Source organism: Echinops telfairi, unplaced genomic scaffold (assembly GCF_000313985.2).
Source record: "Echinops telfairi isolate 266 unplaced genomic scaffold, ASM31398v2 ScPeMD7_31;HRSCAF=116, whole genome shotgun sequence".
Classification (NCBI taxonomy): Eukaryota; Metazoa; Chordata; class Mammalia; order Afrosoricida; family Tenrecidae; genus Echinops; species Echinops telfairi.
In genome coordinates, this window is record NW_022103928.1 from 12893221 (window position 1) to 12919061 (window position 25841).

Sequence of the window (25841 nt, forward strand, 5' to 3'; positions counted from 1 at the left end):
TCACTTGTTGCTCCCCTGTCCCTGGGTTGGTCAGCACCACCTCCTTACCCCCCACCTCCCCCTCTCCCGTGTCCCCCGGAACCATTGGTCCTGTTGTTTTCTCCTCTAGACTTTTCATCCAGTCTATCTTATCTAGCTAGGTCTGTAGAGATAATAATATGCATCAAAAACCAAGCCATAGCAAGATAGACCATCAGTGAGAACACAGCGATGGCAACAAAAAGGAAACCAATTACCCATAGAAGAATAAATTAATTAAAAGAAAAAAATTTTCTAAGCAGAAAGAAAAACCAAAAAAAAAAACAAGGTCTGATTTTTGATCTCTAGGCATGTCCTTCAGTCAGGACTGATGGGGTACCATGCTCTGGCCCCCAAGTCTGTCCTTTGTACTCCCTCGGGGGCTCTCTGCTCTGCTCCCACCGTTGCTCTGCCACACGCTTTTTGTAGTTTGCCTTGATGTCTCAGGGTCAGTCTGGGCCAGTCCCAACACTGAGTCTCCAGTGTTGTCCCCCTTAGAGGCCGGGGTCATCAAGGGACGGTGTGTCTTGTGGTGGGATCAGCCATATTGTCCACTCTGTCCGTTTTAAAGCTATTTTAACTAGTTGCTTAGCTCATTTCTCTCATCTTTTTTTTTCTTGTATCTAAAATTATGGTGGTGTTGTAGGGTGTTTGACTGCTAACTGTAAGTTTGGTGGTTTAAACTCACCAAGTGCTTGCTGGAAGGAAGTGGATGCTATCTGTTTCTGGAAAGGTTTATAGCTTCAGAAACTCAATATAGTGTGACTAGGAATTGGAATCAACTTGATGACAGTTAGGTTTGGTTTTTTTAATTTACATAAAGCTGTGATTTTTTTTCTTGAGCTCCTATTGGAGTTCATGCTACAAATTTTGATTTGCAGGTTTGGGATTTTGTTGTTGTTGCATTTGGTCAGTAGAGGCTCGATATGTTGCAGTAATGAATAGGTGGAAGTTTTCATTTGGGTAGAACCACAAAGGTTTATTTCTTACCTGCATTACATGTTCACTATGAAGAAGCTGAGATCTATTCTCAGTGCTGTTCTTCCTGAAGGACTGCAACTGTCAAGTCGCCCCTCGCTGGCAGAAGCGCAGACAGCTCTGGAAGATCTTGTACAGACAGTGAATGTTTTTGACTCGAAAGCGAACACTTTACTTCTCACAACCACTATACATGGGCAATTTCAACTCCATCCAAGATCTAAGAGATTAGGAAGCCCATTTCTCACATATGTTCAGAAGGCAGGAATGTATGGTGAAATGCATTGAAAACTGATATATGATATCTTTATTAGCAATGGTTTCATTTGAGTTTTATTGTCTTATTTTTCAATGCATTGCATTTCAAAATATCCGCCGTGATTTCTTCTTTAACTCACAAGTCGTGTTTGTGTTTTTAATTTCCGCATTGTAAATATTCTTTGTGGATTTCTTTATGGTTATATTCAGGGTTCCATACAGATTCACTAACAGAAATGTGTTTTTCAAATTATCTTCACATTTATTTTTTTCCATTGAAGATATGTCTGTTGGCATCTTTAACTATAATATCAGACTTACAGATTTTTCCTCGTTGAACTCAATTTTGCCTTATTTCATTTTGAGCCTTTGTATTTGGTTCAGTCAAGTTTGGTGTCAGTGCATCTTCCTGGTTGGACGAGCCCCGTGTAACGACTCTGTATACTTACTATCATTATTTTGTCTGATATCGATATAGGGAAATGTGTCCCTATAATTGCAGTTGAGTACATCGTTTTATGGGCTGTCAGAGAGCTGTTGTTGGCTGGAAGCTTCAGGAGGAACAGGGACTGCATGTGTGTGGACTCTTTATTAATTAATCTTTAGTATTTGTGTTACATTTGGATAAAGAGTGAACTTCATTTGAAATTAATTATACCCACTGAAATGTGTTTTTGGAATATGGAACTTCCCAAAGACTGAATCACTTTTGTCTCAGGGTTTAAGAATCCAGAAATTATATGTGCACCCATGATCACTGGAGTCTACTCACAATAGGCAAAAAAAAGCAGCCTAAGTGTTCCTCAATGGATTAAAATTTGATACATACAATGAAATAGTTCTCAGCCATAAAGAAAAAATAAAGTCCTAATACAACACAGATGGGCTTTGAAATTATATTGAGTAAACAAGTCAATCACCTAGTGTATGATCTCACTCATATGACATAACAAGAATACACAAATGTAGAGCCCAAAGTTTGTCATCAGGGGAAGAAGGACCAGAATGTGCTTTAGAAGAGAAAAAGGCAACACTGTGTCTCATGTACTTTGGACATGATGCCAGGCAGGACCGCTCCCTGGAGAATAATATCACGCTTTATAAAGTAGAGGATGAGCAAAAAACAAGACCTTTAACAAGATGTATCGACACAGTGGTTGCAGCAATGTGCTCAAATATGGCAACAGTTGTGAAGATAACCCAGAAATGAGCAATGCTTCATTCTGTTGTATATAGGGTTGCTATGAGTTTGACCTTGAATGGACAGCACCTAACACAGACAACAGCAAGAGTGGAAGGAAGGAGGAGATCGGGAGATGTGTTTAGGAAACAGTTTTAGTTCATGGTGATGGGAAATTAGACAACAATTATGTTTGATACTTGCCCCATATGATTAATGTAATTGATAACACAAAATTGGAAAATATTTTCTTACGTATACTATTTATGACAATAAAAAACAAATAAAAATCCCAGAAATTAAAATATAGGAACAATTTCTTGCTTATCATATACCAGTTGTGGGCAAATCATTAAACTTCTTTGGATCACAATCTTCTTCCTAGTCAACTCAGGTAACTAGTTTCTAGTCTTATCTCTTACAGTGCTACATTTTCTCTGGCATTATAAATACTAGGCCTGATGCAGTAGATTTAGCCCCAAATCAGATGACTATACTTTGGCATCCAGGCCAAGTCAGGGCTTTGAAAAATAGAGTTCCTGAAACAGAATAATAAGAGGAGCCGCTTAAAATAGAGATTCTCCAGCAAATCCAGGGCAAAGAACTCTTTGTTTAAGACAATTAAAGTTTTTCAGCCCTTGCTGTGGAAACTGGGGCATTCTCCCTGACTGCTTGCCTTTGGTTTGGCAGATCCTTCACATCAGGGAGGCAAATAAGTTGTAAAGATCCAAGTCCTATGGTGCTGAAGCCATCATGCTGTAAAAACACTCAAACTCTCTTAGGTTCTGCTTGGATTTTCACTCTTCTTTAAGGAGGAGTGAACCTAGAAATGAAGGTGAAATATCAAGTTTCCCCCCACACTTAAAAGTTTTGTTCTGCAAAATTGTTGATACTTTTTTAAAATTGAGGTTTCTAGATGAATTTTTCTCCCATCTGCTTAAAAAAACAGTTTTATTATGATTCAGACACAATTTGAAAATATTTTTAGTTTCTATTTTTTCTTTCATTTCTACTAACTTGTGGGATTATACTAGAATTAAATATCTTAGGTTGTTGAAGGTAGGAGTGACAATAATTGAATATGAAAACCTGCAACATGAGGGGGTACCGAGGAAAAAACCCCACAGAATTTCCCCCCCAAACCTATATATTTAATTATTTTTTAAAAAACAACCTTATCACCTTCAAAGTACTCTCCATTAAACTTTATACATTTGTCAAATCTGTGATTTCATTCTTGTAACATTTTTCAAACTTTTGTTTGGATGGCTGTCAGCACCTCCTTTTTTTTTTCTTTACCTCTTCATCATCAAATTGCTGTTCTTTCTCACCCCTCTTCATTCACGGAAACAAAAAGAAGTCATACGGAGCGAGGTCAGGTGAGTAAGGTGCATGTGGCAAGAAAGGCATGCTATTTTTTTTGCAAAAAATGTGCACACTGAGATGGCTGCCTGAGCAGGTGCACTGTTGTGGTGGCGAAACCAGTCCCCCATCTGCCACAAGTCAGGCCCTTTTTTGGTCACACACTCAATCTTTTCAGAACCTCTATATAGAAAGCTTGATTACCAGTCTGACCTGGTGGAACGAACTCCAAATGTACTCTCCCCCTCACATAAGAAAAACAAATGAGCACCGTAGTTGTTGGTGTTTTTTTTTTTGGGGGGGGGGGTCCCCCCTCAGATACTGAGGCCTTCATATACCTCACATTTATTAGATTTGTTTCTTCCTCTTTCTTCAATCACCATCTTCATGACCACTGTTGCTGCCATTTTTTGAGTCAGTCTTAGTACTGAAAACTTTTCATATATTCTCCCATTTGCTTTCTTGGCAATTCTCTGAGGCTCAGCTGTAGGTCTCACAGCCAGTAAGAGGGCAGAGCTGACATTTTTGATTCTGGCGTGTTTTTCCCCATAACGTCCTCTAATGGACTTCATTTCTTTCACCTTCCTCTAGCACTAGCACTTGATGTCCCTGCCACCCTAACGTCCAAGGAACACTTTTCTAGCATTACTTGTAGTTGACAGTAATTACTGGATTGCTTTTTAAGAGGGATTTTCTAAATTGCTAAAATTGGGAACTGTCCAGGTTCTACGATATTCCCAAACATTACTAGGTGAGGCAAACACAACAAAAGCTCCAAATCTTGCAACAAAGAAAGTAAATTGTTTCCATAATTTGAATCCACTTAAAATGATCATTTCCAAACATGTGAGTACCTCCAACATCCACACTCATTTCGTCATCAGAACTGCTCTCGTGACTAAAGAGCAAGGTTGGTAGTAGCTAAAAAAGCTCTCCCTGGGATTGTTCCTTATTCTCTGTAATCAAATTTGATTTCCTCCCTCTTCTTCATTGTTCTCAGGTCTTCAAAGCAGGAGAAATTCATGGCTCCTTGTTTCTTCGTTGTATACTCATTATACTGAACTGCCCTATTATCTTCGGGAATTGTTTGTTGTGTTTCTGGGATCACTTTAGTCTAAGCTATGGTTCAACAGCAACAGATAACACTTCATCCCAATCAAGAATCTGATTCTTGTGATGCTGTTAGTGATGCCAGCTGACTGGTCCTGGACCATCTAGAATCCTTGCTATGGCAAGGGAAATGGGAAGGTAAGGATGGTCCACTAAAGTCTTATGCAAGTATATGTTTCCTAAGCCATAGCAAGTCTATCACCATATAAACTTGAAAGTGATGTAGGTTAATCCTGTCATGTATTTAAAGGGGTTTGTTGTTAATGTTGTTCCGTGGTGTCAATTCCAACTCACAGTGACAGAGTAAAACCGCCCAGTAGGGTTGTCTAGGCTGTGATCTGGAGCAGATCATCAGGTCTTTTCTCCCGTGGTTCTGGTGGCTTTCAGCTAACACCCTTTTCACCAGCAATTGGACACTCAACTATTGTACCATCATGGATCATTCTTAGAGGAGAACAGTTATAAATGCGAATAGCCTAATTCACTTTTTAGTGTTCCCATGAAAAATACACCAGTAGATGGCTTTAATAAATAAAAATTTAACTTCTCAGTTTAGGAGGCGAAAACCCAAAACCAGGGCTCTGTCTCCAGGAAAAGATTTTCTATGTCAGTTATGTCCTTATGTCCTTTCAGCACCTGTGGGTCCAAAGTCCCTTGAAGATCTCCACATGTGTCCTCACATCAATCTTCTCCATGGTCTGGGGGGTTGTAAGCTTAGGTGTCCACTCCCCTCTCTTCTTTTTTTGGTGGTAGTAAAGTCCTTTGATCTCTGCTGGCTTCTTTTTATCTATTTTATAATATCAGAAATGATTGACTCAAGATATAATCTAATTGTGTAGATAATGTCTTGCTTCATTAACTTAGCTGCCTTTAGTCCTGCCACATTAACATCATCCAACTGCCAGGCAGCCGATTCTGACTATTGTGGTCCTGGATAGGGCTTCCTGAGAACATAAATATGTAAGGGAGCAGAGAGCCTCATTGTTCTCCCTCAAAGCAGCTGGTGGGTTTGGACTGCCAGGCACCTTGTGGTTATCGGTCTAACACTTACCAGACAGCGCCACCCCAAATGGCTCCTTCACTAACATCATGAAAGCAAGGATTTACATCACATAGAATAATTACATCAGAGCATACAATAGAGAATAATTACATAATAGATACCGAGGATCATGGTACTATGGAAGTGAAGGGGGTGGCATCCTGAATGGATCTTTCCAGTGTTTTTTAAGAATTGGAGGTAACCTCTCCTCAGTTGAGGCTGAAACACCCTTACTTACAGACAAGTAAATATCACTAACTTCTTCCAGCGGCCCTGCACACGACTACTTTCTCTCTTCTCCTTGAGGGGCAGTGGGAAAGAGCTCATTTCAAGTAGCTTACTTACTCTAGAGTTGAAAAGGTGAGCTTTGACAACAGTCAGTTCATAGCAGATAATTTAAAAATATATTTGCATGTTCGCTGTTGTTGGTTGCTTTTGAGTGGATTCCAACTCATGGTGATCCCATAGAGAGAGAGCAGAAGCACTCCAGGGGGTTTTCAGTTCAGAATCCCCGGTCTGTCTTCAGAGATCATTCTGGGTGGGTTCAACCCACGGACTTTTGCTTAGTAGTCAAGTGCTTAACCATCTGTGCCACCAACGAACTCCACGTCATGTTTATACATCACAAAATTGAGAGTCTTTAGGCATCCTGATTTATAAGCTAACTCACCTTCATATAGTGTCTTAGGTTAACAAATGCTTTCAAATCCTTTCCTCTATTGATTTTTTTAGCAGCCTGAGACGAATGTACAGAAAATGTTATTATTGGATGAGGAAACTAAGGTTGCAAGTGATTTGTCTATAGCTAAATAATTGGTGGATGCGCTACCAGGCTGTCCAACTTGCTTACCACGATGAGTCAAGAAAATAATTTTAGAATTCAAAATTATAATGTAAAGGAAATAGTACATTTGGAGGTAATTTTACAGATGGGTAGAGAATCAAGGAACAATGAAAGTGCTTATCGTAGTGGAATATTTGGTCGATATGCATTAAATTCCCTCATTATGACTTTATTAATCATTTCAGATTCCTGGGATATGCTTCCAGAGCATGTGAATGAGAAGGTCTGAGTGCGGAGTAGGAGGGAGAGTTGTACATTTTAATACACCCCTCAAGTTTTATTCAAGTTCAGAATCAATGTCAGAGCCTTCATCCTTCCTCAGCTCTTCCCATCCTTAAATCTCGCTGAGAGGTAGACTCAGTATTCGGGTAATACTTTACAACATTTATTATACTTCATCCTCAAAAATGCCCCAAGATTTGTTACTGTTGCTAATATTGAGTGCCATAGCATTCATTCTGATTCATAGAGACAGGACAAAACACTGCCCAATTTGTGCCATTCTCACATTTGTTGCTTCATTTGCCCCTAAAACTGGGCTTTCTACTCCCATAAACAGTTATGGTCTCGGAAACCCACAGAGGGTTGCTGTTAGTCAGCATTGACTCAATGGCAGTGAGTTCCATTTTTATTGACAGTTAAGGTGTCAATCCATCTCTGAGAGTTTTCTTCCTTTTCGCTGATCCTCTGCTTTACCAAGCATGATGTTCTTCTCCTGGGACTGGTCTGTTCTGATAGCACATTCCCTGTGAATGAATGAAGTCTTGTCAGTCTTGCTTGTAAAGAGCATTCCGACCGTCCTTCTTCCAAGACAGCTGTGTTTGCTCTTCCAGAAGTTCATGGTACTTTCATTCTTCATCAGTTCCATACTGCATAGATTCTTCTGTGTTCTTCCTTAGTTACTGTTCAGCTTTCACATATATATGAGATGATTGCAGAGACCATGGCTTGGATCTCACACACACATTATCATGTGGAGCAGATTTTCCCAGTGCAGTACACCGTTCATTTCTCGACTGTTGCTTTTGTAAACAGTGATTGTCGATCCAAGGAAAATGAAATCCTTGACAATTTCAATCTTTTCTCCATTTATCTCAATGTTGTCTAATTGTAAGGAATTTTGTTTTCTTTACATTCAGTAGCAACCCATACTGAAACCTGTTCACCGTGAGCGACCTTGTTGCTACTTGAAATCCTTGTGGCAGAGCCTCCGGCAGCACAGCAGCACACAAAGCACCACAGTACCACAAGCTGGCATGAAAGTGGAAGATCCAAAGAAAAGGGTAGGTACTATTATGACCTCTATTTAACAGTTAAGAAAGTTGAGGCACAAAGCTTAAAGTAAGTTGCCTTAAATCACACAGCTAGTAGGTCCTTTGTGCCCTCACGCATGTTCCATTTTCATGTTATCAGAAAATCCTCAGTCCTTTTGGTTCCAGCAAAAGATGTTTTTCACTTCCGGTTGACAAAACTCAGGCATATGCCAGAGCCAGACAATGATAAGCTCACTTTTCAGTCCAACAAAAGACATCAAATGACCGCTTTGAAAAGCTGTTGTTTACACACTGTTTTAACTCTTAATAATTTATTAATCTCAGAGGGAGCAGCAAGGTTTTATCTCAGAGTAATTTATTGTGAGGATATTGAGAACAAGATCATTATGGGTTGTCTATTATTGCTCCAAATTTTGTATTCTGAGAATATTAAGGCTGGTGGTGGGTAGGTAATAGGATGAGGGAAATGAGTCTATTCTGGACTTTCTTTCATATTTTTTTCCTGAAATATCCATTCAATAAGATAACATCTTCTATTTAGATGTTCCTACCACGACAACCTGACTTCATAATCTTGTCCCTGTGTGTCCGTGTTACTGACTCAACCCGGGAGTTCTAGATGTTACCTTGATACTGTCTTGCATGTTGTTGCCCATCTTTTGGACTAAGTATATATAGCTCTAATGATGAGGAACACTTCGTTGAAGGACTTTAATATGGGAATCAAGTTGTTGAGATATTGGAAAACTGAGTGCAAAGAGGGGAAAGTGAGTCAACCACTGTAACAAATGCAAGGAGGCGTTCCTACTCCTGGGACTGAAGGGGGAAAGAGAGAAGATGGTGTTATCAGAACCCAGAAGTCAGGGCTGGCTGTAAAGAGCTAATCACCTTTGAGTACAAGGTGGACCAGGAGATTATGTGGGTGTAAAGTGCAAGATGAATTTGAAAGAAATAATGACTTGGTGGAGGCTGGGGCTGTAGCAAGGGTCGGCCAAGAATAGGGAACACAGAGGGAGTGGCTATCCAGTAGTGGCTAGAAGCATGTGGGGGTTATAATCATTGGTTGGATGCTACTTGAAGAAGAGGAGTGACTTGTAGCTGGTTAATCAATTACTACTCATGGTTACATAGTACAACTCTGTACTCCTCCTGTGTTACAGAGTATAACTACTCCATATGGTTTTAACTGTAAGCATGTCACCAGATCTTTGCTTCTGTGGTAATACTGGGTAGGTTTTAAGCACAAACCTGTTGGTTGTTGTTAGTCAAGCACACATTGTTTGTGCCACCAAAGGACCTCCCTGAATCCTAGCTGTTTGTTGCTGGGTGCATCAAGTCAGTGCCAACTGATAGTGGCCCTAAGTACAGCCGAGTGAAACAATTCTTGGTCCTGCTTCATCCTCATAATTTTTGTTATGTTTTAGCCCATTGCTGCAGTCACTGGGTCAAACTATCTCATTGAGAGTCTTCCTCGATGGACCTTCTACTTTACCAACCATGATGTCCTTCTTCAGGGTCTGGTCTTTCCTGATAACAGGTCCAAGATACATGAGACCAAGTCTCAGCAACCTTGCTTCTAAGGAACATTCTGGTTGTACTGCTTTAAAGACAGATTTATTCGTTCTGGTAGTCCATGGTACCTTAACTATTTTTTGCCAACACTGTAATCCAAATACACCAGTCCTTCTCTGACATTCCTTATTCATCGTCCAGTTTCACGGGCATATAAGTAGTACAAAATACCATGGCTTTTGTCAAGTGCTCCTTAGTGCTCAAAGAGACATCTTTGCTCTGTGAGACTTTTAATAGGTCTTGTGCAGCAGATTTGTGCATAATATGTAAGTTGATTTCTTCATTTTTTTATTTCATTGTAATTTGGATGAGACTTTACAGAATAGATCAGGAGTTTTACGTTCAACAATATCTACATATTTTATTTCAACTCATTCATCTCAATTTTCTCAATGTCACTTGATTTTTAACCTGCTGCCTCCATGATCATTGGTGGTGGATCCAAGGAAACGAACTGTAAAAAAAACCCTTCGCAACTTCAGTCTTTTCTCTGTGTATCATGATGTCTATCGGTCCAGTTGAAACGAGTTTTACTTTATTTTTATTGAGTTGTAATCCAGAATACCCCAATAGATTGGTCTTCACTCTGTCAAACACATGTGTGTATGTTTCTACCAATCTCATATATGTCAGTGGATCCTGTGTCTGAGCTAAGTTCTGGCAAAGTGAACACCTTCCACTTACATATGTCCTGTGTTATCTGCCCAATGTCCAGATCCCATAGCAACCCTATGATGTTACGAGTCAAAATTGACTTGCAGGCAGTGAGTTTGGGGTTCTGTTTGGTTTTCGGATTAGTTGATATATCTTGAAGATAGAAATCAGGCATAGGTTCTTCCATATGGCACCATTAATTTCAAAGTGGCAGCATACAGTGTGGAAAGGCTACTCACTTAGTACGACATTTTTTAAAATAGAAGAAAAATGTGAGAAGCACTTCTGAAGGATGGCAATTTGAACTTGTAAGAGGATTTGAATTTTATTATTTCTTAACCCAGAAAGAAATGTTCAAGGATAGAGGAATCTAGGTAATTTATTAGGTCACAAGTTGACTTCAGAATATTTAGAGACCATGTACGGTGGATCAAAAAAGAACAAAATCCAAACCAACTATTAGGAAGTTGATTCTGACTCATCGTTGTGTGAGTTATACACAGTGGCTGAGGCTGTAAGTCTTTATAGGATCAGACCATCTTACCTGTCTCCCATGGAGCATCCTAACCCACAGGACCCCCATGGTTGTGTTTCATGATGGGCAGGCCTGTGCACTAGTTTCTATTCCATCTTCCTATATTAATTATTAACCTTAACATTCTTTTAGTCATCCAAGCTATAAATCCCAGGCTTCTGCAATTCTTCATTGCCTTTCATTTTCTTATAAATTCTGTTTCTTTTATAATTTTTTGAAAGGTAGCCTGATTACTCGTTCCAACAAACCCTGCTGTCTTTGACTTGACATCATGGAATGTCATGTCATGTCACATCATGTCATGACCACTGAAATAATTAGTACCCCGTCTCGGTTTGTAACATTGCACATTACCTCTTGCAATTGATATTGCCATGTGGGAGCTAGATTGATATTTTAAAATACAGGTAAGATCAATGCAGGTATGTATTCCTTTGGTAAAACCATCAGTAGTCCCTTTCTTATTGGCTAGAGTCCACTAAAAATAACTACAAACTTGTTAGCATGACTTACAAGACCCATAATAATCTTATCTCAAACTGATTTTATACTCTTAGCTTCTACTGTTCTACTATACTCCAGACTTTTTCTTGCGCTAAGGAGTAGAACCTTTTACAGACTAGTTCAGGTGTGAAAACAAAACATTGGCAGGCATCTACCTTAGTCTTTAGTGCTGTGTGTCAAACATTTTATTCTCCACCTTCCTAGTACATGGTAGAATTCGACTTCCAGATTTCTCTGTTACAAATTCTGGCCAATGAATTCTGAGTGGTAATCTTTTTGAGTGAAGCTCTAGCAAGACAAAGTTTCCATTTGTCCATGCCCAATTTTATAACACATGATGCAGCCTACTAATTTGTAGAAGTCATTTCTGTTTGGTTGCAAGATCTTCCAGAATGCTTTTCCTCTGTACAGTGTTTGACTGTGCTCAATATGATGGCTGCTTTTGCAGTCTTCAATTCAGAGTAAGGAGTCTCAAAACAAAATCCCCAGTCAGCAACGCTGTAAATCATCTCTTTTGTTATAAGCTGCTAAGATTCTGTGGTAGTGGAGCCTCTAGTGCAGGAACTGGTAAGCCTTTGCTATAAAGGCTTTGTGGACCACATCGGTGTCTGGCTGCTCTTATTCCCTCTCTGCCTCCTCCTTTTTTTCAGCTGCTTAAAAATATTGAAACCATTTTTAGTCCAGGCTGTACAAAATAGGCTCTGGGCTTGATGATCTCATCGGCCATAGTTTACTATCCCCAACTATTGTGTAACCAGGTATATCTTGTCTACTATATGGCTGCAAAACATTTGTTAATTTTTTCATTATATTTTAATTCCTTTCCTCCACAAACGTTTTGAAGACTGCTTGTGCATCAAAAGACAAGAGACACAGTATGTGTCTATGTTGCTTCTTCATCGTTTCCTTTTTCTATGAGCCTATTCAGTTCTTGCTTTTTCTCTCTACAGGTTTCCTCTGCCTTTGGCCTGGTGCACAGAATAATAGAGGGCAGTGGTTGTTAGAAGTCTCACCTTTCATGCAGAAGACCTACGTTCCAGTCCTGGCCAAACACAGCTGCCACTTGTCTGTCAGTGGAGGCGTGTATCTTGCTCTGATGCTAAGCATGTTTCAATGGACTGTGCGGGTGAAGGCAGTCTAGGCAAAAAGGCCTAGTGATTTCCTTCAGAATATCAGCCCTTGAGAACACTATAGCTCATAGCAGTCTGATCCTGTTGTGAATGAAGTCAACATCTAGCTGTACCTAAAATTAACAAAAATAACATGGCTTATCAGAGCCATCACAGTTGGGCCAGTATGAATGCCCTTGTTTCAACTTTTCAGCTTAAGTATGTTTGGTCTTGTAGTTCAGATCCCTAGAGAAAATTTAATTTGTAATTTAAACATCAATATATTAGGCCAGCTTCCATTCTTGATCCAATCAGGAAATGAGGATGGACAGACTGTAGAAAAGATCATGAATATGGTAAGTTTATGAACTTTTCTAGTACAATATTCTATTATTTTTCACATGAACCTCCCCAATCCACTTGTTTTGTATTTGACACATATGTTTTTAGCCTGGTAATCTATAACTCATTTTTTCAAGACAGGTCTAAATATTACCTCCCCTAGAAGGCCTTTCCTTAACTAGCTCTTCCATTCATATCAGGCATAGTTAGTTGCTTCTCTTTTGTAGTGCCTTAATACTTCATGTAATCATACCAAGTTAGTATAATGTGATAATGGCATGTGTATCTCATTCAAAAAAGGCTTGATTTGAAGGCAGAGGCCATGTCTCACCCTCTGTCATGTTGGCTTTTCTTGCTTTCACAGTACTACCTCCTTAGGCCATTATGAAACACGGTCTCATCACCGTTTCCAACACTGCACATGTTCTGATTTCTCTTTGCTATTCATTAATCTGAGGTCCTTAGTAACAACAATTACTATAAAAACAGACCTTCGATGAACATATATTCTTCTTCAGTGGGACACAATCTCAGAAATTAGTTCTGAGAAGTGGAGAAATTGCAAAATCTATAAGCAGTCATGTATAAAACTTAACTTCCCCAAATCAAATTATAACCCAAAGGTTAACAAGAGTTAGACAACTGGGGCCGATAGCCTAAATTTGCACATTGGCCTATTTTTGCCTCCAATGCAGCTTAATGTTGCAGACATTTTATTGAGCCGAGATACGGCTTCAGTCACCAAATCGCCACCAGCTGGCTTAGCTTTAATAAAACATCAAGCTGCTAAATATGCCATTCGGTTTGGTTCCAGTATTTAATACGCATGCTTACAATTTCTGGAATGCAGCTAAATAAATAAAGGGAGAAATATGTATAAATTACTTATTTTGAATTATTTTGGGGCAACATTTTGATCCTGTGATGCCATTTTAAAAATATTTGCTTTAGCGCATCATGCCATTTTATAGAAAGGATTTGCACTCTGAGAAGGACAGTTAATGCTAACTTGAAAATGCTTTCCTTTCTTCTTTTTACTTTTCATTGTGAATTGGATGACGGCTTACAGTACAAACCAGTTCCCCATTCAATAATTCCTATACATTTGGCTCGTGTCATCGATTACAATCCCCACGATGTAACATTATTCTTCCTACCTCCTCACTGTGTTTTCTGTTTATTCCTCCTTCTTTCCTAACTCTTCTGAATTTTGTCCTTGGGTAAATATTGCCCTTTTAATCTCAACTGATTATTTTTACAGTGCATATCAACCTAGCATTATTATTCCCTTTATTGACCTATCCATTATTTGGCTGAAAATTGACCTAAAAGTGAGTTTACTTCTAGGCCTTGAGGGTGACTAAGTACTACATTCTTGGGCAATCAACCAGCAATACCTGACTAGTAAGCCCGGTCCTTTTTTAAAAAAATGATTTTGTTTTGATCTATGTTTTTTCTTGTACTAAGCAAAGACTGTTCTAATAGGATCCCTTTCAGAACAGTTGGTAGTGGAAGCCAGGCATAGCTGAGTTCTTCTAATCTCAGAGTCATGAAAGTTGAGGTGTGCATGGTTCATTAGTCTTTTGGAGTAATTGTTTTAATACACCTTTAATGTTCTTCACTGAACATATCAGATTCCGAGATCTAGCACTTTAGCCACAGAAAAGCACTAGCACTTTAGCCACATCAACTGTTTGTTGATGATAATGATCTCAATTTATTTATAAATTTGCTTTAGGTCTTTAGATAGGCAGTAAAATGTTTCATTTGAGTGTTCAACCATTCTTGCTTGAGGGGAAGAGAATGTGTAGGACGGTTAGCTGTAATACAGAGGTTGAAAGGTAGAAGACAGTCAAGATAAACTAACGTAGACTACCCAAAGATATTTGGGAGTTAGGAGCAGTGCTGCACAAGTTGCTGGAGGAGACAAGGTCAGGGTGAGGCAAAGGAAGGGGAAAGCAATTCCCAAGAGACAGACTATGCATTGAAGAAAAAATAAGTCTGGGAAAAATAAGCCATATTTTCATAGAAATTGAGTATCCATTTAAATACTGGACTATCAATGAGTTACTGTTGAACTTTAGGACGAGATTGAGACTTTAAGTATTGTCCACATGACCAAAGGCCCAGGAAGATACAGATATTGCTTAGGCCAGCAACCCGCTTTCTTCATGAGATCCTCATAAGTGACAAATACCTAGATACAGTAAGCAGTGACTTGGTGGCTTAAGTATTGTGGTTGAACTTAAAAAAACCAGTTAACAGATGGAAGCAAAAAAAAAGACAAAAAAGGCCAAATAAAGGTAATGGGACATTCTCTTTATTTCCTTTGAAAGTCTCACCTAAGAACATTCTTAAATATGAGCTACAGCTCTCTTCTTGTGGTACAGTAAGTTCAGCACTGAGTTGTTAATCAGAAATCCACAAGTCAAGCCTACTGGCTGCTTTACAGGAGAAAGATGAGGCGGTTTGCTTCTGTAAATATTTATAGCCTAATATATATATATTTAGCTTAGGAAACTCTCAAAAGAGTAGTTCTCTGTTCTATAGGGCTACTATGAATCAGAAACAATTCAATGGCTGTGGATTTGCATTTGGCTTTCTCTTCTTGGGAGGCCAAAGTTCTAGGCATGGATCCCAAGGAGGTAAGAATCAGGAGATATAATTAAGAAAGGGCGGAAACAGATTCGACTCTCTGTCAAGAACAGTGGTGACTCACTGTAGTCCATTATGTTACGTAAGTATACTATAGATAGAATAAAACTGTTTCTGCCAAGTTCAATATTCAGGTTATCCCAGACCTTTGTGGATTTCCATGGAACAAAATCTGATAGTTGTTCATAAACTTTTGACTGTTGGATTCTAAATATTACCAAATTTTCAGACCCTGTTTGGATTCCTGACCCTGACATGATTCTTCTCATCTCTGACCCTTGTTTTCTTAAAAAGGAAGGAATCCTGGTGTCACCTGGGATAAGCCTTGGACTGCTACCACCCATAAGATCACACATCTAAATCCACCTTTCTCTCTCTGGGAGAAAGACGAGGCTGTCTGCTCCCAGGAAGACTGACAGCTTTAGGAAGCCATATAAGAGTCAGAATCGACTTGGTGGCAGTGGGCTAGGTTGATTTAGTTTTATTTTAATGCTTTTCTTGTCAAAAGTCTCTTGAGCTGCCTGCCTGAACATTTTTCAGCTTCCAGACTTGGACGTACCTCATATCTTGAGTCCAAAGTTCTGATTCCTGACTTTTAAGAGCCTAGGCATGTAAGTGGCTCACATTTTCTGGTAAGAAACCTTTAAAAAAATTTTAAACAATAACAAAAGAACTATTTACAAGGGCCCAGTTTAGCACATTCATTTCTAAAGTCATTTTCTCTGTGTAGGCTGTAAATAAATTTGCAAAATCATGTAACTTCATGGTAATAACATGACCTGGAAATTACAAAGTAATTAAACTCAAAGCATCTAAGTATAGTACTTCAAGTCTAATTTATTTCTTGGTGCTACAAGTCAAGATTTTCTGCTACTAAGCACTAATGCGAAATGAATTAGCACTGAGAGTTCCAAGCTGCCACACTCCAGGAATTATGGGGGACTGCCTCTGTAGTCACCGGCTCTAATTGATGGCAGCAAGGAGTGGTGGCACTGGTGCTCTAAGACTGTTCAGAAATTGCTTGTTCTAGAAGTTTATTGAGGCTTTAAAGCAAGTTCTGTTTCTGGTAGAAGGTGGCTATAGACATGCAAGTGGTATTTATACCAAGATCCAAAAAGCCCAAACCACGCTCACTGCCATCCAGTTAATTGGGATGTAATGACCCTGTAAGACAGAGTAGAACTACCCTCTTTGGGTTTCTGCGGCTATGCATCTTCACCGGAGCAGAAAGCCTTAGTGTTCTTTCAAGAAATGGCTGGTGGGTTTAATCTGCTGACCTTGAGGTTAGGGGTCCATCATGTAACCCACTATAACTACCAGGGCTTCTTATATACCAAGCTATTGTGCTAAAAATGAGCATTTAATCATCAGGGCTCACCCAAAAGTATGAAAATGGTGATGACAGTTTGAAGGTGTCGTTTGCGTTTTAGAGGAAGAGCCTAGACCACATTTTCTAGAGTGAAAATGGAAGGTTTCAGATCATAGTTTGGACCGTCCAACCCCAGTGAAGAATCCCAAACTAAGTATGTCCCCTGAACTTGGAGGTCAACCACTTGTCCCCAAGGCAGCTGCCCAGGAGACTGGAGGCAACCATCTTAATACAGGCACTTTGCTTTTGAACCATCCTTATCTGCCTCACCAGGTGGCCGGGACTGAAAATGTTTATCTTTCTGCTGAATGAAAGAAAAAAACACCTAAGGTCACGTTCATATTGTCTACTTCGGCTGCCTGAAAAGACAATAGAGAGGCATATTGCTTTCTCATCTACTAATGAGTTGGCCTTATCTATGGTGGCTGTGGCTGAAATAGCTGCAAATGTACCGGAAATCGTGTCCGAGTAGTTTCCTCTCTGTGTTTCCACAGAATGACGGTGTCCTCAGTGTAAAGTCACTTCTTCCCATAAGGTGGCCCTCACACTTGACTCCTTTCTTCTAAATTTTGGTTACCTGTCTTACCCTCTTGTCTCTCCAACCTTAGAGGCTACCATTAAACCTGGAGTACTACGCTATTGCTTGGGGTTTCCCTACATCTGCCCACATTTTAAAAATAGCCCTTTATTAAACTCTCCTTACTCTGCTCTAATTTAAATGAGCCATCTGTTTCCTTTGGGGTCTCTAACTTATATATTTAGTAATATCTGGGGGAAATGTTTTAGTTAAATATTTGTTATTCATATCTATGTGTATTTTAATTGTAAGAGAAGGTGGTCTTTAGTATTTTAATTCTTTGCCTTTTTATGTCATTTATGATTGAAATTGTGGTCCATTTTTATAAATGATATGTAAATATTTTTTAAAGAGATAATTTTTTTATTGGGTGTAGGGTTCTACATAGATTCATTAGTTTTAAAACATGAGATTCACCACTGTTCATTAAGAGAGATATTTGAAAATACCAAAATTTGAAGTATTCCTGGAACATAAGATTTCTCCCATAAAATACTGTAGCATGTGATTGCAAAATATAAGTGAACTCCCCACTCCCAGACCCTCACAGAAGAGAGCACCAGGTCTGACAAGGACATAGAAGAGACCAGGGGACTGGTGGGTGCTGGGAGTTGCTGACATTCACTCACAAGCTCAGCAAGACGTTCATTTGAGTCAGACTTTTCAGGTCTCAAAAAAGTGCAGGTAGCTGTATGTCATTGACATTTGCATCCCTCATGAGTAATAAGACCTGAAAGTGTCAAGTCCATGAGTGCTAAATGACCGAGGAACTATGCAGACAGTGGTGTAGGCCACTGGCCTATGATCGGCAGATCCACCCAACAGCTGTGATGGGGGCTCAGGCACCGCTCCGGAGAGCACGTGGTGTAGGGATGATAAAGTACGTGTGTGCGATTGCTGTAACGGGCCTCGGAGGGCAGGGCTCATTGTTTTTAGATGCCGAGTCCATTTCATCTCATAATGACCCCATGTTATGGTGCAGAGCTGCTCCATTGGGGGAATCTCGGGATTTCTCCCATGCAGCAGCTGCATGGTTTCCAATAGACAACCTTTCAATTAGCCGCTGAGTGCTTCAAGGTGTGTGCTACCCCGTCACCTTGAGGGAAGGCCACCTGGGCTTCTATACGCCATAGAGAGAAGAGGAAAGGGGCACAGGTCTGCTTTCCACATGGCTTGTTCTTTTTGTCTTCACATTTTAAGACTGTATCTGGAAGATGTGTGCCCGATTTAGAGAGATGAGCATGGATTAAGCCTTTCATTATGCGCAAGTCTTTTATATGCTTTACAGTTTTGGTCTTCTGGCTTTAGTAGCGAATCAGAGATATGTGAAACTTTTCTCATTATGGTTTATCAGTTTCTGCCTAGAATCTCTTTTAATTCATCAATATAACTTATCTGTCATATATCCCATTTTCTGATCTTTGTTTTCCAAGGTGACACTTATCTTTTTAGTTAATTCACCATAACATATTATTGATTGATTATGAATTAATATGTTGCCTGAATCCACAGACAATACCTAGAAGATCTCTGTTTACAAATTGCTTCAGTTCTGAAAGGCTCTATTTTTAAGTCTAAGAAAAAAGTAATGCCCTTTGTGACCATATTTAATATGCTCTTGGGTCTGGTACATGTATATCTTTGTTCATATTTAGAAAATTTTGCATCAGTGAGATTGTATGAGTGCCTATTAAGGATTGAATTGTACTTTCTAAAATAGGTGTTGAAATTCAAACTCCTATGCTGGTAAATATGACTGCTTGGAAATGGAGGTTTTCATGAAGACAGACACATATGGCAGGTACATATGTGAATCTGCCCAGGAATTCCAAGGATTGCCATCAACTAGAGCTGAAATTGGAGCCCTGGTGGTGTGGTGGTAACACATTGTGTTGCTAACTGCAAGATCAGCAGTTTGAAACCACCAACTACTCTACTTTAGATAAATGGGGTTTTCTATTCCTGTACAGCGTTATGAGACTGGAGGACTAAGAAGGCTGAGTCTGATGAAGCAAGGCTCTGCTGATACACTCCTCCTAGACAAAAGGGGTGGAGAGAGCAGCCCTTATGGAGAACATCACAGGGCTGACTTTACTACCCAACATTTAAAGGGGAAAAAAAAGAGTTACAAGAGTTCTTGGGGCATTTCTATGCTGTCCTATAGGGTCATTGTGAGTCAGCAATAACTTGATGACGCTGAGTTGAGAAGCTGAGATAAGGAGCCTGAAAACACAACAGTGAAGTGACTGACAAAAAGTTGTCAGTTTGAACCCATCCAGTGATTCTGCAGGAGAAAACCTTGAGTAGATGCTCCTGTAAGGATTACAGCCTAGAAACCCTATCAGCTGCTCAACTCTGTCACATGGGGACAACCATGAGCCCAGAATCAAGTTGACAGCATCAACAACAGTAATAAACAAAGAAGAACTTCCCCTAAAACCTCACCTTGACTTCAGACTTCTAGCCCCTTACTATAAGAGAATAAAATTCTGTTCTTTAAAGCCACCCATATTTCTTTCATGGCAGCACATGGTAACTAAGACAGTGCCCAATTAGAGGCTTAAAAAACAAACAAGCATTAACTCAAATAACATATAAGCTTCAGAGAGGGAAGGGGTGAAATAGGTATTAGGAATCGTGGTAGGCAGGATGCCTTGTGTGGTTAACTGATAGAGCTGAAGTTGTTGCCTCCTTCAATTGGTCCTGGCTTTTGAGTGAAGTTCATGTTCCAAGGGCTCCTAATGCTTTTTCCAGAATAAGCCCAGTAACTATGTAGCAATGGCATTGTGAAGGCCTCTGATCTCCTTTAACTTCACGAGGAAGAAGGCAGGTCCCAATCAATAGCCCAAGGCTGATGCTTATGAAGTTGAGAGCAGATGTACCACCTCTCTTCTGCCTTTTTACTGGTTCTGACACCTATCACCCCTTGTCCTGCACTCTCTACTTTTCTGCTGGGCTCAGTAATTCATTACAATGGCACATAGAATTCACAAACCATATTCACATTTATAGAGTTTAGTAGGGAAGTAACAGGTTACAATTGAAGATCACAAACACCCAGGCTACACTTCTGTGGTAAAGACAGCCTCTTGCTAGCCATGACCTCAAGTAAGTCTCTCTCTGGGCCTCCATTCTTTGGTCTGATCTTGGCAAGAATTATAAAACTCCTTTAGCTCTGCCAATAAGTATCCAGAGGTACCCCACCATGCCACAACTATGCCTGTGCTCAAGGGCATTCAGCTCTGGCTCTGGGAGCAAACACAGCTCCACTAAGAGCCCAGAGGGACCCTCCTCCATCAGCAGACCTCTTGCTGAAGGCCCTCAGCTTTCTTGTGTGTCTCTTTTTCTGCTGCCACCGCTTCTCTCCATCTCTGGTGTCACAACTTGCTCTCTGTGTCCAAGACTGGACGAGCTACCCGGTGCAAGAATCCTGACTCCAAAATATGCTCTCCACCCTGCCTCTTCTTTCCTGATGGTCCTGAGGTCACTAGTCTCTGCTCACGTCCCTTCTCATTGTTTCTAAGGTAAAAGGTCTAATTCCAAGAAGTTTGACTGGAAGGAAGGTGGTAATTTGAGTCTGTAAGATGGTCTCTGTTCACGAAGGTGATGACTCAAGATACATCCCACCCTAAGCCTTCCTCATTAACATATTAGATAACTCATTTCCAAATGAGACCATAACCACAGGCATTGAAGAACTCATAAAAAAATACAAGATCATTACACCAGATTGAAGCAGAAGAAGGAGGAGGAGGAGGAGGAGGAGGAGGAGGAGGAGAAGAAGAAAACATGTAGTACTGGGAATTAAGACCTGGTCAAATTGACGAACAACTTCAACCATTACAGACTGGATACACCTTATTTGCACTAGCAGCAAATTGTACAATTCCCTTGGAAGCCTACATGCACCCTATTTACATAGCCCCTCCTAATCATTGTATAGGAGTCGCAAAAACTGTGGCTAGGAGGACCCTATTAAGTACTTCACTGAACTGAACAATGACAGAAAGACAGGAGCAGATTGTTTAACTTTCTCTGCGCAATACGGGACTTCTCAAAAGGGCATGCTTTGCTCAGGAGACAGATCTGCGTATGATCTGACGACTTGCCTGCTTCATTCTGCTTCCTCCCTTTCCCTTTATAAATATTATTTCCCAATTAACCTTCTGTGCTCCTAACTCTGTCTCTATGTACTGTTCTTCCCAGAGGACCCAACAGACACCGGAGATAACCAAAAATGCCTCTTCCAATTCACTTTCTTATTTCCCCTGCATACTGCATCCATAAAGATCAGAGAGTTTGTTTCAAAATTGGAATCAATTTTTATTCCAGTTTTAAGGTAATATGCCCAATAGATTCATCAATAGGTTCAGGTCGATGTTGGTTCATAGCACTTCACTAATTCCTGCTCTTTCTCAGGGTATTCTGCCTGAGTAAACTCAATAGCATTGGAGTGAAAGCTTTATATTAAAGGCCTCCTTGATCTCTTATAAGATAATACAAGGTAGCAATTCATTGATTCTCTACAGGGTGCCCATCTGAGTCTACATAAGGAGTGTCCCTGCAGGGAAAGGAGTCGTGATGGCACAATGGTTAAGCACTCAGTTGCTTACTGAAAGGTCGAAAACACCAGCCACTTTGGTGGTGGGTGGAGTGGGGGGTGATGGGGGTGGTAGGGGTGGTGGGGGTGGTGGTGGGGGTGGTGGGGAAGGTGGGGGTGGTGGTGGGGAAGGTGGGTTAATCTACTCCCATAAAGACAACAGCCTAGAAATCCCTATGAGACGGTTCTGCTCTTTCCAACACAGCTGTTGTGAGTGTGAATCCACTGGATGGCTGGGAGAGCAAGTTTTTTAAAGTTTATAATTTCAACATAAAGCTCTTACAGTGTGCTCTTCCTTTGTTCCCTTTAAAAATATATTTTTAGAACATTTTTAGGCTCATAAATTCTGCTTGAGCAGAGAGCATAGCAGAGCGAAGTGAGGTTAATTCCACGAGAAGAAACACCTGGATTGCTATGATGGTTAAATAACGACATTGGGACAGCAGCAGAAACTGTCCCAATTGAGCTGTTCACTGGAAACGCACAATGGGCCAGGGCGATGGGACCGAAGAGCAGTACTGATGGCTTTATGTGCCAACATCCAATGTCGTTTTATATGGCTCTTGTGGGTTAAGCTGTTTCAGAGGCTCTGTGACGATGGTAACAGCAGAACTACAATTTCTCCCCAATGAAAGGACGGAACTGTGAAGCTGTGTGTGTGTGTGTGTGTGTGTGTCAGTTGGGAGTGATTTTAAATTGGGGTGTGTGTGTGTGTGTGTGTGTGTGTGTGTGTTGGGAGTGATTTTAAATTGGTATTAGTCATAGGAAAATGAAGACTGCAATAAGCCAGGATTCATTTACCTTGGAGGTGGGGGGCAGGCGGTTCTCTTAAGGTGACTACAGACGCTGAGTGATTTGGAACCTGCCTCTTACTCCCTTCTCTCTCCATATGTCCTAGCAATAATTCCAGGTGCCCTGGTAGAGAAGTGCCTGGGAGGGGTCAGTGGGTCATCTTGCTGTCATCAATCACTTACAGACGACTAGTTCCTCCATCTCTCAGGCCTCCACTCGCATGATCTATAGCGGCTCACAGCAACAAAGCATGGAAGCCTCTGCTCCTTCCTGTACATCTTTCTTTTCTAAATGTCAGCCTCAGAGAACCATTCCAGGCAGGGGAAAGGCTCTATCTTGTCATTCCTTTAGAACAAGTGGATCCTTGACATGTGCAGTTTTAAAAGAGGATGGCAATGTTTATCACTCTGTTTGCTTTGGGTAAACCACTTAATGTGTTAACATATACAATGGAAATCGTGTATAAATACAGGCATTGTTCTTAGTTGAGGTTGCGCTGACTCCTACCCCATAAAGACCTCCGGTGTTTAGAACTGCTCGGCAGGGCCTTCAAGGTCTGAACTTTGAGGAGTTGATCATCAGGCCTGCCTTCTGGGAGGGTTTGTAGGTCTTGCTGCTGGTCATCAAGCGCTTAATCATGTGTGCCTCCCACAGACGCCACAGCTACCATCTGTTAGTGCATACAACAGAAATCAGGCATACACGGGATTAGCGTATACCTTTACCTTTGCTGCCTTCCCACCTCAATTATTTTTTTAAAGCCCTCAATGCAAGTGGAATTTTACTGCTATTTACTTATCACATCTATACACCAGCATTTTCCCAAATGTGATCTGTGTCAACTGGTCCTTTGAGAAGCTCCTGTGCCATAGGTGTGGCCGTTTGATCTTGGGAAGTGCTGCCTACCACTCTTCATTCTCAGAGATTCGCATCACACGTTGAAAGATCTAAGGAGCCCTGCAGCTAAGATACCTATTTAACTTTGTGTGGTCCAGTATTTCATAAATGATTCTGGTGATCCAACCTTTCTTTGTATGTGTAGCCCTTCTCGATACCTCCCGACACAAAATATCTCCTCTAGCCATGTATGGGAGGCATTCGGTGCACTGATTTAGAGCACACAATACTTGTGTGAGTTTCAGCTATGCCACTTACTGGCTGTGTGAACTCGGGCGAGCTCATCATCCTCGCTGTGCTTCAGGTTTATATCTGAAAAATAGGATTATTGATAGTCCCACCACACAGGATTGCTGTGAGGATGAAAGTAGTTCATGTATTTAAAGGGCTTAGAAGAATGCCTGACACAGAGTAAGCATTCTATAAAGATTCCTGGTATCATGGCTTTCTGGGTTTTTTTGGGGGGCACACCCTTAATTTATAATAACAGTAAATAAGAAATGGATATAATGTCACAGTTAACAAACTTTTTCATACTGTTATTGAGTTGGGTGCAGTCAACTTGATTGTGATTCATAGCGACCCTCTATCCACCATGTCCACAATAGTTGTCATGTTTGAGGCCATTGTTACACTTACCATTGATCCATTTCACTGGAAAACTTCCTCTTATTTGATTCCCTTCTATTTTACCAAACATAATGTCCTTTCACAGGGATTGTTCTCTCCTGATAACTTGTTCAAAGTCTTTGCTTCTAAAAAGCCTTCTGCTTGGACTTCTTCCTAGACTGATTCTATTTTTATTCTGATAGTCCATAGTCAACACAATTCATTGCCATCAAGTTTGATCCTAGTGCATAGGGATCCTATAGGACAGAGTACAGCTATTCCTGTGGGTTTCCTTGACTTCTACTCTTCAGGGGAGTAGAAAGCCTCCTCTTCCTCTCATGGAGCAAGCTGGTGGTTTCAAATTGCTAACTTTGCAGTTAGCGGCCCAATACATAAACCAGCTATGCCTCTAGGGTTCCGTCTGGCAGCCTGTTGCAACTTAATGTGAGGACAAGCCAACGCCTCACAATTGGACCAAGAGGTGACATCATGATAGATGGAGAGAAAGATCGAAGTTGTCAAAGATTTCATCTTGCTTGGATCCATAGTCAATGCCCATGGAAGCATCTGTCAAGAGATTAAATACACATTGCATTGGGAAAATATACTGCACAAAATCTCTTTAAAGTGCTGAAGAGCAAGGATGTCACTTTGAAGACTAAGGTGCGCCTGACCCATCGATGGCATTTTCAGTGGTCTCATATGCATGTGAACATTGGACAGTGAAAGTATCCAATACTGTCAATATTCTTGACTAGCATCATAATTCAAATGCATTGATTCGTCTTCCGTATTCTTTAATCATTGCCCAGCTTGCATATGCACATGAGGCAATTGAAAATGTATAGCTTGGGTCAGGTATACTGTAGTCTTCAAAGTAATATCCTTGCTCTTTAACACTTTAAAGAGGTATCATGCAACAGATTTACCAAATGCAATAAACTGGTTCATATCTTGGCTGCTGCTTTCATGAGCATTGCTTGTGGAGCCAGACAATACGAAATCCTTGACAACATGTCTCTCCACTCATGACGTTAGGAGATCCAGTGGCTTTCTCTGCACTAATTTTAATCCATAGTGAAGGTCGAATTTACCAAACTTCATCAGCAAGTGCTTCAAGTCCTTCTTGCTTTCAGGTAGCACAGTTGTGTCACCTGCATATCGCAGCTTCTTAGTAAGCCTTCTTCCAATCCTGATGTCCCCCATCTGTCCCCCTCAGAGCCCTACTTCTCTGATCACTCGTTCAGCACACAGACTGAATGAGTATGGTGAAGGAATAACCCTCATGTATATCTTTCCTGATTTTAAACCACCAGGTTTTACCTTGTTCTGTTCCCATCGCTACTTTCTCTTTTGTGGCCATAATTTCTTATATAAAAAAGTTTATTTCTTTGATTTTTTTTTCTGTGCTGATATTTACGTACAACTCCCATAAAGAATTACTATCTCAGAAACCCACAAGGGCTGTTCTATCCTGTCCTATCGGCTGCTGTGAGTCAGAATCGACTTGATAGCAGTGGGTTTTTTGAGTGATATTTATGTGTTTGTTTTTCTGTAGGA

At 40.4% G+C, this 25841-nt stretch overlaps 1 non-coding gene across 1 annotated transcript; it reads left to right on the plus strand.

Moving 5' to 3' along the window:
* Positions 1-19362: 19362 nt before the first annotated feature.
* Positions 19363-19490, plus strand: LOC115869594. The gene has a single exon (XR_004046265.1). It is a non-coding gene; the product is annotated as a small Cajal body-specific RNA 4 (non-coding RNA).
* Positions 19491-25841: the final 6351 nt, after the last annotated feature.